Genomic DNA, 18,680 nt, shown 5'->3' with positions numbered 1-18,680 from the left:
AATAAAATCTTCTAGATGTCCTTCGGCCACAGCTTTTTCATTCAACCTTTAGTTCCAGATTCATTTATATTGTTACATGTGGCTATACTTTATATGTTTTCACTGCTTTATCACATGGATATACCACAATATATTTATCCATTTGCTTTTGATCTGTTGATTGAGGTTGCATTTGGGTTGCTTATCATTTTATTCTTTTTTTGTTGTTGTTGTTGTTATTAATATGCTATGAACCATTTGTCTCCCTGTACATATGGACAAAATTGTCACTATGGCATATACCTAGGAGCAAAACAACTTTTCTAAATAATGCCAAAGTTTTTTCTAGGTAATGCCAAATTACTTTCCAAATTTGCCCATTTCCATACCCACCAGCCTTGTAAAAGTGTTGGGACACTTCATATTCTCACTAGAGTTATAATGTTTTGCCTATCTGGTTTATATAACATGATGGCCCACTGTGGTTTTAATTTTCAACTTCCTGATTTCTAATGAGGCTGTCTCTTTTCTTTTTATTGGCCATTTGTGTCTTCCCTTCTGTGAAGAGCCTATTCAAGCTTTTTGTTCATTTTTCTATTGAGTTCTTTGTCTTTTTCTAATTAATTTGGAGGATTTCTTTCTGTGAGTGATGTGGATTGCAAGTCTTTTCTCCCAATTTGTGACTTTTCTTTTCACTCTTTTTGGTGTCTGCATAGACAATTTTTTACATTTCTATTATGGATGAAATCATGAGGGAAAGAACAAAAGACATAGTTTTGGCAGTCTAGTCAATCTGTCTCCTGTCTCGTAAATCACATGGGGTCTCTCAGCCTAGAAGGTTGCGTTTGTATTTCTGTTGAAGGCAGCAACTACATCTCAAAACTCAACTGCATCTCAATCATCATTAAGCAACGTTTATGGTAGTATTTTAACTGTGCCTGAAACAAACGATTACTCCATCAATTTCCCTGGCCCACTGCACATAGTTTGTTCAGTCTATAGAACCTGGAAAACATATAGATGCCCGTTTTCCAAGATGAAAATAAATTGCAGACATTCAAGACTTTTGCATTAGGAAAGTGTAGGTGTTATATACAGACCTGGTTTCAAATATTTCCTCCTTCATTTTTCAGGCATAAGATCTCTATGCTTCCACTTCCTTATGTTTATATTGGGACTAATAATAGTTACCACAGAGGGGTTTTTGAGTAGATTTAATTGGATAATCAACTTAGAGTATCCATCATGTAATATATGCTCAGTAAATAGTGATCATTAGTGGGATTATTAATTGTCAAATAAATAGCTATACCAAGAATCACTGTATATAGATACTTCAATTTTGTTAAAACAGAAGAGTAGAAATTTAAACTCAAGGAAAGGTAAAAATTACCCCAGTGAGATCTCAGATTTAAGAGCAGCAAGATAATGAGTTGTTGCCACAGCACCGGGGTTAACACCCATAAGGTGAGACAAGAGTACACAATGCTCTCGCCTTCTCAGTCTGCTCTACTGTCTCCCATTGTACTTCTGGTTTGATCCAGCTGTACCACTGTCAGAAATGGAGTAACTAGAAAGTCAGTAGCTCAAGAGCACATTTTATTTTCTTATTACACATGAGGCACTTCTTTAGGGGCCAGACTGGAATTTTTTCCCACCTCTGCCAATATTGAGCACATGGGTAACACAGAGATCTGATCTTTAATCCTGAATGAAAAAGATATTATTGCTGCTCTTGAAAAGTTTAAAATCTAGTTTGGAAGAAAGCAATCCCTATAAAACAATTAGAGAGTAACAAAGAAAAGTTAATTGTCAAACTGTTTTATTTTAATAGCCACATCTTATAAAAAGTTCACTGATATAGTAACACTATTATCAACTAAAATGTGTTATTTTTTCAAGATTTGCCACTTATTAAAAAAAAAAAAAAGCAAGTGTGTCTTTTTTCAGTACTTGCTTCCTATCCAAATGTCATCAGCAGTGTTTTAACCCAATATCCTATCAGCTTCAAGTTAATTTGCTGCATTTTCTTTGTTTATGTTTTTCATTATATTAAAAAGTGTTCGTTCACTGGGTTGGCAGCAAAAGTAAATTAGTTCTTTGCAGCCTTAAGTCAACTGACCTGACCAAGGTTACTTACCAGCAGGGAGTCATTTTTACAGAAAGGACTGAAGTATTTAGACTGGTAGTTCTGTACTTCATCTCACTGCTTTTCCAGCTCAAGTGGAAATCTATTTTTGTCTGGGTAGTTTAAGTAAGGTGTGATGTTAGTTGAAGGATGAATGACTCTCACAGGGAACAAGAACTCCAGCTTCCCAGTGACAGCCTGTGCCTGCCTCTCCTCCAAGATGCTTTCCTACTTATCAAGGGAATGAAGACAAGTGGACGTGGGTCCTGCTGTGCTGCAGCACGTTTGAAAATACCTGTGAAATATAAATCAGTGCTTCCATTTCTGAAGCAATTGCAACAACTCTTTAGCCCAGAAGATGAGTAGAGTTTAAGAAGATAAATCTGAAAAACCCTTTCAAGAGTTATTTTACATTAAGATACCCAGAAGGCAAAACTGAACTGAAACACACAGACACACACACACACACACACACACACACACACACAACAAACCCCCAAAAGAAGCTGCTATTCCGTTGTAAAATTTAAGATATACCTCTACTTATACAAGTTGTTCTGAAATAATGTCAGTGCACTCCCAAGGTAGGAAATATAGATATAAACACCCAGCCAGCAAAATCTGCCCTCTGAATTTATAGATTGCCTTGTTTCCAAGAATAATGGTTTAGTGACGGTGTCAGCTGTCATACTGTAGTCATCATTCACTCAGCAATGGAAAAGAGTGCCTAGTGCTCATCCAAGCCTAAAGCAGGATGCTTATTGACTAATCAGGATACGAGGCTTCTGATATTCTATTCGAATGTTAAAGAGAAAAAAAAAAAAAAACACCACTGAAATATGTGTGATAGCTGACTGCTGAGTAAGCATCATCATGCACTGTACAATTTTGCCAATCTTTCCTGAGGTCGTTATAGGATGTGTACTACCTTTGGCAATGAAAAGCAGTTAGGTATAGCTGGCCTGTCTCCACTACTCAAAAGGGTGACTGCTTTTAGAAAAGAAAATATTCTAATAAAAGGACACCCTTAAAGATTTGCCACTTATTTAAAAAAAAAAAAAAAGCAAGTGTGCCTTTTTTTAAAAAGTCACTGAGATAAATCAGAGTATGGATTTCCACTGTAATTCTTGCACTGTGTTTGAAGTAAATGATTCTAAAAGAAATTAGGGCATCTCTAATGTATTCATTTATTCACATATTTTTCTTATTTATTTTTAAAATAAATGCTTAGTATATAATTAATTTGTGAGTCTGAGTTTCATCTGAGACAAAGTGGAGAGGAACCCCTCTGTTGATGGGCCTATCAGAAAAAAACATCTCAGGAGAAAGATTTGTGATCATTTTCCCAGATCTACTTTGAGAATCACTGTTGGGGCACGTGTAGGAGTCTCCTGGTTCTGAGAAAGGCTGTCAGTTACATTCCTGGTCCTAGTTTTGTTGTGTATCCTCAGGAGATGATGTCACCTTGTTACTGCTACTCCTCTGGATATCTGACCAATGTCTGTCAGGTTCCTAGATAAAATATTTCCATAGCCTAGGCCTTCTGTCTGTGGATGGGTATAAGTCAGTTATTAGCCTCCAAGTGTCACAGATCTGCTGTGTTCCAAGATAAGAGACTCCAAACGGCAAGGGGCTGGTGCTTGAATTTTTCAGGCACTTTCTGTGATGCTCAGCAAGAAGGGCACATGTCGTTGTTCCTCCCCACTCAGGACTGGGTTTTAGGTTCTTCCTCAGTATTCCGTGTCAGCAGGAGGGAGGGAAACTAGCAGCAGCGCATATGAAAGCCTATTAGAAATGCAAAGCCACAGGCCCCACTGTAGGCCTGCTGAATCAGAATCTGTGCTGTAACAAGATCTCCAGATGACTTACACGCACACTCAGTTTTGTGAAGTGCTTCTCTACTTTAGCAAAGGATCGGTCCATTTGGTCTTTCCTTACCCCTACATTTGCCCTATTACTTTAAATCTTTCCAAATAGTCTTCACTATCCAATGAAATTATGTAATACATCTTAGATTCTGCCTTTTCTGCTGAAACAGGAAGTCAGGATTGAGGACAGGCAGCACAAAAATGAGACTATTCATGATGTAAGCCGCAGACATTCCAATTTCTTCATATTAAATATCTATTCATAATGAGAATTAGTCTAGTTGAAATTACTGGCTAAATAAAATGCTTACTAAATAATAATAACAGTAATAATGTTCTTAAGTGAAATAAAATTAGGCAGTCTTTTAACCTCTGCATTTCTGTAGTTTGTGCTTCTTTTGGTGTCATAATCACTATTACATCGGGGAAGAATCATACTGATTTTAATTATGATGAAAATAAGTGAATAGATGCTGAAGTCTTAGGAAAGGTTGTTTGAGTGAATGTCCTCAGCTATAATACAAATGTTCCTTCTATTGTTGAAACTGGGTGTCATGGTAATTTTGTATCATGTATGTCTGTGGCACCAAAGGCCTGGGTTCTTCTGGGGAGCATTTCAGTTCTGTTGGCTGAGGGCACATTCAGAATTCTGGGACAATCTCTTCATTTGACCACCCTAGAATAACAACAGTGATAGTGATAACAGCTTAAATCTCTGCAAGCACATTATATTATATGTACTGAAAGATTTATGAAAAGAAAAGAAAACAAAACAAAGAACTATTCAGTAACAGGCAAATAAGCAAATTATATATTCTGATACCCCACAATAAAAAACGTGGTTCCTGTATGCTAATCATTATTAGTTACCTGGCATACATTATCTCCAGTTCTAGTATCTAGAAGCTATTACTCTTATTTTAGAGAAAGTTAGAGAAATTTTAAAAATGTTCCTAAGATCATGCAAATAATAAATGATGGAGCTTATATTTAAACTGTAGTCTGTATTCCCAAAAACAGGATTTTATCTAAGCTCTATAGCGCTTCTTCTCTTGATACACAATGAGTAATGACCTTTTAAGGTAACAGGGGAAGGCAGCTACTTACAGGGAACTCCTACAATACCCCTCATCCCTGAACTACTGATCCACTGAAGACCCTGGCATTGCTGGCTAATAGAAAAATTCTGAATGAAGTCTAAGATCATAGTGATCCCAGGTCTCCAAAGGTCTTGCTTGCATTGCCTGAAGGGAGCTTGTGCTCAGTTGGCAATTTGTTTTTATAGCAACAGTTACTTTTTATCAGTGCTGCTGTTTTTCTATTTCCTTCAGGACTTTTTTCTATCACTGATCTCTTTCATGCTTATATTCTTCCCTTCTATCAGCCCCCTTCTCTTGTTACAGGCATATTCAAGTCTCTCCATCCTAAAAAAGCAATCAACTACTAGCAACAAGAAATGTTTCTTGACCCTGATTCTCCTTCCTATGATTGATCCATTCTTATACCTTCTTCTGCCTCTTGACAGTGTGGCTGTTTCTACTATCTACAAACCACTATTTTTCATTTAGTTTTGAATCCATTGCCACCTGGTTTTCTCTTTCTCCACACACTGAAACTAATTGAACTATTTCCAACAAGTTTCATGATGCTGATATCCAGCAACCTTCTTGCTGGAGGAAAATGGAACTATAAATGACATTTTATATTGGAGGAAAAGGGAATATACATGACATTTGTGGAACACATCCTGTGAGTCATCTTTCTGCAGTGTTCTTTGTCTATATTTTCTTATCTAACCCTCATAGTCATCCTGTGATATTTTAAATCATCAGTATTATTATTTAAAATTCAGAAAATAGGTTCAGACCATTCTATTAAAATAAGGTAGAGACCTGACTCAAACCTAGTTCTGATTCAAAATTCCATGTTCTTTTATTATACAAGATGTAAACAAACAAACAAAAGTCTAAGCCCTGCCCTGCTCTTACCACCATTTGAATGGACTCCTTGTCTTGGCCAAGGGCTTTCCAAAGTTAACTTGAAAAATGTGTTCAGGCCACAATGGGAAGGGGGAGCCAGATATGCCTTATTATTCCCGCCTCTAACAGATTCTTTAAGTCTGATTGGAAATATGCATAATCTATTCTCTCTGAGTGTGCTACCTGGAGGCTTCATCTGCATGATAAAACCTTGATCTCCACAACCTTTTATTGTAACTCAGACATTCCTTTCTATTGATAATAACTCTTTCAACCAATTAATTGCCAACCCAGAAAGTCTTTGAATCTGCCTTTGACCTGGAACCCCCGACTTCAAGTTGTCCTGCCTTTCCAGATTGAACTAATGTAAATCTTCCATGTATTGATTGATGTCCTGTGTCTCTCTAAAATGTATAAAAGCAAGCTGTACCTTGACCACCTTGGGCACATGTTGTCAAGGCCTGCTAAGCCTGTGTCATGGATGTATCCTTAACCTTCACAAAAAAACTTTCTAAATTGCTTAAGACCTGTCTCAGATGCTTTTGGGTTCACAAAGGAAAAAAAAAAAAAAAGAGAGAAGCAGGGAGTAGGGAAGAGAGAGAGAGAAAGAGAGAGAGAGAGAATGGAAAGAAAAAGAAGAGGGAAGGAAAGATTTGAATCCAACAAAGTTTCTCTACAACAAGCAAGAGATTCAAATTGACCATTAGATAAATTTCATTGCTATTATTACCTTTTAATTTTGTTGTACAGGAATATTTTATTTCAGGATTAAAAGTGGAACATAGAATTGGGAATAAAATATAATACTAGTAACAAAAGTTACTTATGTTCAAAAAGTAGCATACTTAATAGAAAGGCTTCCAATCCTCTGTTAAATTATGTTTTCTACAGAAATGAAGGCTGCAGCTAGGGTATCTACTTGCTAATACTGCCACCTTGCACAACTTTCTGAGGGATTTGTTAATGCACAAGAAACTAGGATATGGGGCAGATAGCAAATGAACACTAATTTGTGTGTCCTATTTAAGTTTTTTTGAAATTATTCAAATTTCTCTGGCCTAGAAACCAGGACAAAATCTCAGGACAGATGGCTTGGTAATGAGTTTTTCACCTCTTTTTGCTGCCAAGCAATTTGGAAGTTGCACTCAGCCAGGACCCTGTCAATGCAGTTCAGTACTTCAACTTGAAGATGAATCTGACACCAAGAAGTTATCATCAACAGCTAATGCTTAGCAAGTGAGACACTCAAGTGTCGTGAAAATGGAAAGAAAAAATATTCTGTTCTGATTATTGTAACTCCCTAACAAGTTTGGGGTACAACTGAGTTTCTATGTTGAATTAGTTCAACTTATATCTGCATTTCAGACATCATTCTTAGCTTTAAATTAAATAGTATTTATCTGATTATCTATTGGACAATTTTTCTTAGGTGTCATGCAGAGACCTCAAAGAACACAGGCTCAAAACCAAACTCTTGATCTTTTTCAAGAAAACTCCTCCACTCCACCGCTTCCTGTCTCAATGCATATTAACGTTATCCAACCAGCCAGTGACCAAATCCTGGAAACCTTCTTGGCTATTCCACTTCCTCCCTGCACCACATCTAATTATGGACACTTCCTAAACATCTCCTGAATCTGCCCACTTCTTTCCATCTCTATCACCATCATGATCTTTAGACCACCATCAATTTTGACCCACACTTGGTATAGCTCCCTGACTAAAGGCCATCAGCCTCGCCCTTCTCTGCCCAGTCCATTTTGTCTGTGGAGCTAGTGTAGTACATTACATCATATTGCACCATTGCCCTGCTGAAACCTCCTCCACGCTTTGACTGGCTGAGTAATGAAGTCTGAACTCCTCAATATGGCTCAGATGGCTTCCTCCCCATCGCCATTTTTGTTTGACCAGTCAGTCATTAAGTCGGCAAGTACTTATTAAGTGCCTGTTATGTGCCAGACCTTGCTTTAGGTCCTAGAGATACAACAGTGAACAAAATTGTCACTGCCCTTAAGAAGCTTCCATGAAGCAGAAGCAGACAGATGATAAACACAGCAACTGACAATTGCATAAGCTTAGGTGCTGGCAAATACCCAGAAGGGAAATATTTGTATGTAGCATCTCCTATAAGTTTTCTTTTTCCCCACTAAACTAAGTTAGATGCTTTGGACGTGTGCTCTTCTGTAAACACTCGTGCCATCACTCTTTAACACCTCTGTGTTATTTTTGTTTAGTTGCCTACCTTTTATGCTGGATCACCACAGGTTTGGTGAGGGCAATGATTCATTCTAGGATACCCTCATATCCTAATGACTAGCTATTGCCTAGCATATGTCAGAGGCTTAGTACATAATCGTGAAAGGAATTATACTTATTAAGTATGAATTAATTGGTAGGCTGTTATTTGATTGGGTAAATAAAAATACATATGGTTAAATTGAAAAATTTGGTGAATATTAAAAATTATAGGTCTTCTTAAGTTTACACCTGTTCAGATAACTGCAGACTTATGTGCACTATATTGAACTTTAAAACACACAAGTTGATCAAACTTATTTACTCCAAATAACCCAGTTCTTACAGATTATGAATTTTATATATTACTGAATTTTTAGTGTTTCTTCTCATTTACTAAGAAAGCCAGATTAAGAAAGAACTTTGTTTGGAGCATTGCAATGTGGAGAAATATGCTCTGAAATTAAAACACTGCAAGGAAAAAACATAGATGGCTTTTGTGGCATTTTAGTTAAAGAAATAAAAACATGGGCAGAATGGCATAATCATTTCAGGCAATCATATGCTAATATCTTCCGTTTGTTTAATACATTTACCTTTGCAAGATTTATACCTATTACTCTGTTATATCAAATGTTAAGTTCTTGCCAGGATTGATAGAATGGTGATATGCCCTTCTAATGGGAAATGGAACAAGCACACTATCTTCCAGCTTCAGGCTCTTCAGAGAACATGTTACACCTGTGCTCACCATAAGCCAAGCAAATCACAACAAGTAATATCATCTTGAATAAAATTTAGATTGGCTTTTATATGCTATTTAAAAAAAGTTTGTCCCACCTTTAAAACAAAGTATTTGGTTACATAATTTTGATTTTGAATTTGTCTTGTTTGGATAAAGGAAACTTCTGGCGAGACTTTGAGTTCTAAGTCCTTTATTATTCTCTTCTTCTTCTTCTTCTTTTTTTTTTTTTTTGAGACGGAGTTTCGCTCTTGTTACCCAGGCTGGAGTGCAGTGGCGCGATCTCGGCTCACCGCAACCTCAGCCTCCTGGGTTCAGGTAATTCTCCTGCCTCAGCCTCCTGAGAAGCTGGGATTACAGGCACGTGCCACCATGCCCAGCTAATGTTTTGTATTTTTAGTAGAGACAGGGTTTCACCATGTTGACCAGGATGGTCTCGATCTCTTGACTTCATGATCCACCCGCCTCGGCCTCCCAAAGTGCTGGGATTACAGGCTTGAGCCACCGCGCCCGGCTATTATTCTCTTCTTAAGCTCTTACAGAATCTTACGCTTTCACTGTGGTTGTTTATGGTGTGTACCAGAGTTTCTGTAAAAATGTTAGCTTTCAAAAAAATCTCGACACACAGAACCTACAAGAATAGCTGTCTTGATTTCTCTTTGTGTGTATGTGTGTGTGTGTGCTTGTGTGTATGCGTGTTTTCACTAATTACCATTCCTCACTAAGTCCAGTGCTTGAAAATATTCCAAGATATATTCCTATAGTTTAAAATCAGTTGCTTGGTTTCCAAATGAAAATAGTTGCAAACAGAATGCAGCACAAGTGTTGTGGGAAAATTGAGTTTGGGGTTAGAAACCACTAGACCAGGATATTTTTCTCAGTGGCCCTCTTTCTATTTATTTATATTTTTATCTCGCATCATGTCCTTATTTAGAATTTACCTCTTGACATTCTCAGTTTCAAACTAACTGAGAACTTGGTATTGGTTTCTTTAGTATTGCTAGTTTAACCAGTGTATTGTTTTGTAGGAACTCTTTCTCATGTACAAACTAAAATACAGAAATCCTTACTGCAGATAGAAATCGTTCTACATACTTCGCAACTTCTCAATAATTATAATGCACTCGTACTTCTCTGAGTTTTCATATTATGTAGTCCATAACCCATTCTGTAGCTTAAAACATGAGTGAAAAAATGAGTGGTCAGAAGCACATAGCCTGGAAAGAAGTAATGAATTCTGGGTAATAAATTCCGGGAGCCAATATGGCTGTCCAATTTCACAGACTCTGAGGTCTCAATTGTTCAAAAATAGAAAAGACAAAAATTGCCCAAATCTCAATTACCTATAACAACATGGAAAAATTCATACAGCATGCCACCAGCAAAACTCAGAGACAGCTTCCCAAGTGTGGAAACACATAAAGCAAAACATTCTTTCTTTATGGTAACTATTGGAATTTGTAATTCTCAGAGCCTTGCACATTTATTATGAAAACCAAATTCAGTTCCCCTAAGGGGCAAGAAAGAACCACTTCCTATTGCATAGATTTATAGAATTATAATAGCAAATGTTTAAAGCCCTGCAATTTGTTCCTTGGATAGCATTATATTGTCCTCTTCTGGGTTACGTAATTCTGCCTTGGCCTTTCAAACACAGAAACATTTTACCCTTGACACAATTTGGAATTTGGAACTGCCTGTGAAAACATGAATAACTTCATTTTTTCCATCTGAAAAGTCCCTAAGCACAAACTGATAAATTCTCCGAGAACTTCAGTGCAGAGTTTGCAGGCTAGCATTTCAAATGCCAAGACCTATATTCAAAGTGTTTGAATTGCCAGAAAAAACACAGCTGTTAGTCCCTATCTCAGGCAATCTGTACACCATCTTTCAGGCTGGGGAGATTGTAAATAGGGTGAAGGTTAGAGGCAAATCTTAGAAGAATAAAAATCAGCACTGGAAAGACACCTAGCCAAGGTAAAAATGTATTAAGTTCTAAATATTAGCATGTACTCAGAATATCAGAAGTTTTAAATTATTGCTTATTTTGAAAGCCCCCCTCTCCTCTACCACCAAAAAAAAAGGTCACAGGATCCACCAGCCAAAAATTTCCTCCTGACCTTGAATTCTACTCTTGATAAATGTTCTTATGTCTTGTTTTAGCTATTTTTTAAAGGATTATGGTAGCCTAGAAACTGGTCACTGGATTGACCTTATGGAGTTGTCAATGGAGAGGATCTCATGAGGTCAGAGTGGCTGTAACAGAGACAGTCTCTGACATTTTCATAAACCACATTGAGTTCTTGGCATAATCTGAGCTTGGACAGCATGAGTGCCCTGCCTTACTATCCCTTAGCTTTAATTTCTGCCCCAATAATGTGGTAGAATAAAGTGGGCTATTTAGTTGGGCTTTAGTTATGACTTGAGATGCAATGAAATGCACAAATAATAAAGGATTTTGTTTCTGGAAATGTGAGAAGCATCTTTGAATTTTCTCAGTATGTCTGACACCTCCATGGGTTTGTTCAGATTTTGACAGGCTGCCTGCTGCAGAGATAAGATAAGCTCTGGGTTATGTGTAATTTCCTATGCACAGCCCTAGCTACAGCCTTTTCGTACCCATGGTGTAACCTGCTACTGTGTTAGAATATTCTCATAAGAAACTCTGTCTTAGATTTTCTGGAATCTTCTAAAGAAAACCAATACTTACATTCTTTCATTTTATCAACACTTTTAACATTTGCTGAGTATACCTACCATATGTCAGCCTTTTACATGTGTGTGTGTGTGTGTATTTATGGAGGGAGAGAGAGGAAGAGAAAGAGGGATGGGATCTCACTATGTTGCCCAGGCTGGTCTTGAACTCCTGGGCTCCAGGGATCCTCCTGCCTTGCCCTCCCAAAGTGCTGGGATTACAGGGGTGAGTCACTGTCCCTGGCTCTACATGTAATGTTTTAATTAATACTCACAATTTCCATCTGGCAGGTGAAAAAATGAATCCAGAGATTTTAAGAAACTTGTCCAAGGTCACACAACTAATAAACATTTTGCCAAGATACAAATTTACATTCTCTGGAATTCTGTAACTAGGCGCCTGTCTTCACTTTGAGATGCCATAAGCTAACATGATGGTGGATGCATAACACAATGGAAGCCATGTGTCTACTGAACCAATGGGACCAGTAATACACTATGATCCAGTGAGTGCTCTCAAGGACCTGTTTGGCACTTCCTCTCTGATGTGGGATTCTGTAAGTGCTGGTGATGTAAAAATTTGATCGATAATGTACCAAAGTGGTCTTTCCATTTCAGCAAATGTATATTTCAATTGCTATTAATATCAAATACCAACGGTCTGTTATTCTACAATTCGCTGGAGTTATATCCACACCTAAAAATACACATCACCTAATTTAGATTTAATGATCTTCTTCCTAGCTTCTTGATACCAACCACTTTATTAAACATAATAAATGGCTTCTCTTAGGACAATCCTTTTTTCAAGATGCATGTAACACTGCAACTGTCTCTTCTGGCAGTCGCAGCTGTGATTTTTTTTTTTATTGCATTTTAGGTTTTGGGGTACATGTGAAGAACATGCAAGATTGTTGCATAGGTACACACATGGCAGTGTGGTTTGCTGCCTTCCATCCCCTCACCTGTATCTGTCATTTCTCCCCATGCTATCTCTTCCCACCTCCCCACCCCAAAGCATTGGCAACAAAAGCCAAAATAGACAAATGGGACCTAATCAAACGCCACAGCTTCTGCACGGCAAAAGAAACAGTCAGTAGAGTGAATTGGCAACCAACAGAATGGGAAAAAATTTTTGCAGTCTACCCATCTGACAAGGGGCTGATATCCAGAATTTACAAAGAACTAAAGCAGATCTACAAGAAAAAACAAACAAGCCCATTCAAAAATGGGCGAAGGATATGAACAGATACTTTACAAAAGAAGACATACAGGAGGCCAACAAACATGAAAAAATGCTCATCATCACTGGTCATCAGAGAAATGCAAATCAAAACCACATTGAGATACCATCTCACACCAGTTAGAATGGCGATCATTAAAAAATTTGGAAACAGCAGATGCTGGAGAGGATGTGGAGAAATAGGAACACTTTTACACTGTTGGTGGGAATGTAAATTAATTCAACCATTGTGGAAGACAGTGTGGCGATTCCTCAAGGACCTAAAAATAGAAATCCCATTTGACCCAGCAATCCCATTACTGGGTATATATCCAAAGGATTATAAATCATTCTACTACAAGGACACGTGCACACGAATGTTCATTGCAGCACTGTTTACAATAGCAGCTGTGATTTTAATTGGCTTCATGACACTCTGATCCAAGCCTCAAGGCCTTCTAATGAAAATCATAGAACTATTTAAGTAGAAATTTAAGTAGAAAAAGATCTCAAGAGATCACCTAGTCCCAAAGTCTCAAACTGACAACTCCCAGGCCAAAGCTGCCTCAACTGTATGTTGTTTGTTCTCCACAGTAATGACCCATATTAAATTCTTATAGTTTTTTGAATCGGTTGCCGAAGTTTCTAAGTGGGTATATTTCAAATGAAAAATCTATATGTTGGGCTTCTCTGGAAAATCTGGAATATTAGATTTTGCTGAGTGTATCTACCTTATGTCAGCCTTTTACATAAGGCAGCACTGAGCCTGTCTTTCTGTGTGGGAGCCACCAGCCATAGTAGCAGGTGCTCCTTGTAGGTGTGGCAGAGCTTGCTTGTATGAAGCCACCCTGGCAGTCCCCTGTGGGTTGGTAATACTCTGGCCTGTTGACATAGATCATTGTGTTTGTATTACTTTTTTTTTTATATAGAATTAAGAAAGAAAAATATTTCTGACTTAGAAATGGGAAAAAAAAATAATTTGAGAAGGTTTCATGTTAAGAAACAAAACAAAACCCAGAAGAGAGTAAGTTTTTTTTCTTTTTTTTAAGACAGGTTCTTACTCTGTTGCCCAAACTGGAGTACAGTGGCACTGTCTCAGCTCACTGCAACCTCTAATTGCCAGGTTCAAGAGATTCTCATGCTCAGCCTCCTGAGTAGCTGGGATTGGAGGGCCATGCTATGATGCCTGCTAATTTCTATATTTTTTGATAGAGATGGAGTTTCACCATGTTGGCCAGACTAGTCTCGAACTTCTGAACTCAAGTGATCTGCTCACCTTGGCCTCCCAAATTGCTGGGATTACAGGTGTGAGCCACCATGCCTGGCCATTTGGAGATATGAATACAGACATCCAAAGAGGTTAAATGGCTTCGGGTTTATAATTTTAGACCATAATTAGAACGAAGTTTTCTTCAACCTTTTTGTATAGTGCTTGGCATGTAGGAGGTAACAAGTCCTTGTTGAATGAGTTCATGGGCTGAAGTTAGAAAAAAAAAATGATCTTAACGTTGTGAAATGTTTTAAGAAGACAAATCAAGACATGGTATTAAAGAAACTTACGTAAATTCAAAATAGACACAAATATTGCGGAGTGCAAGCATTGTTCTGTTTGGGCTTCAGAGTCAGTTAAATCTTTCCTCTTAGAAGGTACTTAACCAAGAAGGTCTTTCACCATCTCCCATGTCTGTCAGGCATGTATTTATTTATTTATTTATTTTGAGAGAGAGTCTTGTTCTGTTGCCCAGGCTGGACTGCAACTTCTGCCTCCCGGGTTCAAGCGATTCTCCTGCCTTAGCCTCCCGAGTGGCTGGGACTATAGGTGTACACCACCACACCCGGCTAATTTTTGTATTTTTAATAGAGATAGGGTTTACCATGTTGGCCAGGATGGTCTCGATCTCTTGACCTTGTGATCCGCCTGCCTCAGCCTCCCAAAGTGCTGGAATTACAGGTGTGAGCTACCACGCCCAGCCATTAGGTGTGTATTTTATCCAAACTACTGTAGAATTGTGCTAGAATATATCTCAATTAAAATATTAAGCTAGGAAACACATGACAAACATCTATCTTTCCATCTATCTTTCTCTCTTTCTCTGTCTCTCTGTCTCTCTCTCTCTCTCTCCTTTCTCTCTCTCACACACACAAGCTGAGAAAAACAGTTGAAAAAATTCATTTTTTCAAGGTCACATCTTTTTTGTCTTCTTCCATTACTAGATTGTAGACATAAATATTTGGTAGATTAAAATAAATGTTTCCTTCCTACCCATAAACACTAACAGAGCAGGATAAATTGAAAAATGAAGATGTAGGGCTGGCTCATTCGCTCTGCCCTGGATCCCTCTTGCAATACGTGTTTACGTTTGATCAGAAGAGAAGCCTATTGTTGCATCCAACTTTTTTTCAATCCAAATTAATTACAGAGGCTAGCTATTTAAGATGTCACAATCTTGAGAGGATATGGATCCATTGCTTACCTTGTGAAATCACGGTCAATTCAGACACTTTTCCAAGTCCTCCAGACACAGTTATTCTACATCAATAAAGGAGCGAGGGGAACTTCTACACATGCAGTTTCTAGAACTTAGTGTAAGTTCTCATTATTTTACATTATCCTCCAAATATTTTGTTGGCTTCCCTGACGATGATGATTATTATCATTTTAGAGACAGAGTATCCTTCTGTTACCCAGACTGGAGTGCAGTGGTACAGTCGCTGCTCACTGCAGCCTCCAACTCCTGGTTTCAAGTGATCCTCCCACCTCAGCTCCTGAGTAGCTAGGGCTATGAGTGCAGGCCATCATGCCTGGCAGGTTTGTACATTTTTTGGTAGAGATGGGGTCTTGTTATGTTGCTCAGGCTGGTCTCAAACTCCTGACCTGAAGCTATCATTTTGCCTCGGCCTCCCAATTACAGGCATGAGCCGCCACACCCAGCCCTGACTTCTGTGACTACTGTTTCATTCAGAGGAAAAGATTCCACAATAACAGTTGTGCTTAAAAATCATTCGCAATAGGGCCAGGTGTGGTGGCTCATGCCTGTAATCTCAGCACTTTGGGATGCCAAGAGAGGAGTATTTCTTGAGCCCAGGAGTTCAAAACCAGCCTGGGTAACCTAATCAGACCCTGTCTCTATAAAAAGAAAAATTATCACAATCTTTCTTCATCACCAGGAAGTTGTTTTTCCTGTTCATCCTAGATATTGCATTAGTACATTTACAATGATTTCCTCTGTCTAGTCAGGTTAAATAGAAAACTGCTGATCACCATCCTCAGTAGCAAATAATTTCAAAAAACACTTTCACCTCAATCTTTTTTCCCCATTGTTTAGTAATCTTGGATTTTTAAGAGGTGTTTCAGAAATAAGAGCTGTGTGAATTCACAGTGATGAAGGATCCCAGTGGTGAGTTATCTCTGGCATACTTAGAACTCCTAAACCCCATTGTGTTCTCCTGAGCAAATGACACAGATTTGGTCCACTCCTGCTTCCCTGCCAAGGAAAGGGCCAAAGGTATTGAGAGATGCTTGGAAACCCAGAGGATGTGAGTCTGTGCATGCATGGGCTCTTAAGGCAGCACATACTGGTAAGAGCTCAGGGCTGGCTCATCTGCTCCGCCCTGCAGCTCTCTTGCACCAGGTGTTTACATTTGATGAAATTACTTAACTTCTCTAAGCCTCTCTTTCCTCATCTGTACCATGGGAATAATGACACTAGTAACCCGTACTGTTTTAGGTCAGTTCCCTGGGAAATAGACTCTGAGGTGGGGATTTGCATGCAGGGAGTTTGGTGTGGATGCCCTGGTATCCACATCTGTGGGAATAAAGGAAGCAGGATGCGGTAGAGCGGGGAATTGAACTGAATGCCGTGCCCACAAAAGCTTCAGCTGATCCCACGTGGCGTCTAGGAGCTAGGCGAGCCCTTTAATGTCGCCCACCTGAGGCAAGTGGGCTGGGCCTTTAAATCCTGATATCAGTCAATGAGGGAAGAAAGCACAACCCTGAGTGACAGCTGAGCGCAATTCCTGGAGGGCAACGCAGCCGGCAACACTGCTGGGAGCCACCGGATGAGAGGCCTGGTTTTTCCGGGCAGATCTGGACAGGACACCATACACCCGCTATGCCTGCCTGTGAGGATTAAGTGAGGTGAGTCATGAACACCACTTTCTACAGCGCCTGGCACACAATTCGCTATAAATATTACTAATAGATACCTACTGAGCATTCACTGCTTGAAAATGCTAGAAAAGACACTGGAGACACTTAGGAAAGTACAAAAATCAATCAGGAAGGCACTCTTCCTGGAAAGATCACAGTTGAATGGGAAGACGCAAACTAGAGGCTGTTGTCAGTCCGACCCTCCTGGTCATTGCATATGCTCTTTGTAATACTCCCTAATTACAAAATGGATACCAGATATGTTTTGTAGCTTTCAAAGTGATTTTTAAAAGTGTATCCCTGCTCTTCTCATCTTGGGGTTTCATTGGAGAGTCAAGAAATGTGTGCATGAGAGAACTTGATAATAGCAAAACATATGGTTAAGTATAAACATGTGTGACGAGGACCCTAACCAGTGACAAGGACCTAGCCTGAGAGAGAGGGTGGGTGCTGGAGTAGTCAGGAGGGCTTCGTGGAGGAAGGGATTTGATCTGGATTTTGTTAGACAAATGGACTTTGGATAGGTGGAGGGAAGTGTGGGAACTCCAGACTCAAGAAGGTCATAAGGCAGGGGTTTGCCCATGCCTGTGGGTGGTGAAGGAGGCAGCGGGATAGCAGTGGAGATTTTACATGGACACTGGCTACTTAATGCACCTCTGCAAATCAGAGGAATCAGATTACTTCTGTGATAGATTGGAGCATTTACGCCTGATCCTACTAGCACTCTAGAATTTTTGAGTGACAAGGATGAAACGTTGTAACAAGGAGATCAATCTAGGGTATTGAAAATGAGCTACAAAGGAAAACTAGCATTTATAGAGCACCTCCTGGGTAATCTTCTTAATGTTTTCTACTAGTATTACCATGTAAGCCAGGTGACAGATACTGAAGCTGAGACTGGAGACTGAAATTGAACAACCAGATATCAGTGCTCTGTGAGGCAGTTTTAGCAAAAATATGATTTATACAGAGGAGAAAGCATAGACTTCGGACCCAGACTGATGAGGCTCAAATCGCGGTTCCACTACTTACATGACACGTGAGCTTGTATAAGCTCCATAACCTCCCTATGCCTTTATGTTTCTATCTGCAAAACAAAAACAGTAATTCCCATCTTACAGGCTTATAAGGACAAAATGATAATTTAATATAATATGTATTGAAGTTGCTTACTAGACTTATAGACATTTAATAAATATTATTATTATCAGTCTTATGATTATGCCCATGTCAAGAGCTTCTTCTAACTTCTTTTTAAATTTGTATTTTGGGTTTGTCTCTGGGAATTCACAGTGTTTAAAATAAAATACAGTATTGAAATTCCACTCTTAAGGTCTAATTACAGAGCTTTACCGTGATTTCTAAGTGTCAGAAAGAACAAGGCTGACACTAACTTGTACCTTTTGTTGGTAGACGGAAGTGCCTTAATGAGAGGTCACTGGTAGGAGGTGCCACTCTTTAAATTTCAAGTTCAAATAAGTTATGCCACCTTTTATTCTTTCAGACCTTGAAGTATTTTCTAGAACAGCCTATTCAGCTGTCGACATCTCTGATAGAAAACCCCACTAGATGTTTTTGCCCAGACTTTTCCTTCTTTTTCACCCCATCTTGTGCCCTGGAGATCAGTAGAGTCTTATGACCAGAAGACCTGCAGTTTAGGAGCTATGTCTGTTGAAATTAGCA

At 38.8% G+C, this 18,680-nt stretch overlaps 1 protein-coding gene across 8 annotated transcripts in view; it reads left to right on the top strand.

The window, feature by feature from the left end:
• The window catches only part of LMNTD1 (lamin tail domain containing 1), a 472,319-nt gene that overhangs the window by 142,979 nt on the left and 310,660 nt on the right, over positions 1–18,680 (top strand). The window contains exon 8 of one of the 8 annotated variants that reach the window (XR_012518496.1): positions 11,917–13,083. The exons of the other annotated variants lie outside the window; for them this stretch is intronic. The gene's annotated coding sequence lies outside the window, so the exon portion shown is untranslated. Of the gene's footprint in view, positions 1–11,916; positions 13,084–18,680 lie in introns of those variants that run through there. 8 annotated transcript variants of the gene reach the window in all.

The sequence above is a fragment of the Saimiri boliviensis genome, chromosome 7 (assembly GCF_048565385.1).
Source record: "Saimiri boliviensis isolate mSaiBol1 chromosome 7, mSaiBol1.pri, whole genome shotgun sequence".
NCBI classification, from domain to species: domain Eukaryota; kingdom Metazoa; phylum Chordata; class Mammalia; order Primates; family Cebidae; genus Saimiri; species Saimiri boliviensis.
The sequence above is the reverse complement of the archived record's forward strand: the minus strand, read 5'-3'. Positions and strand labels throughout refer to the sequence as shown.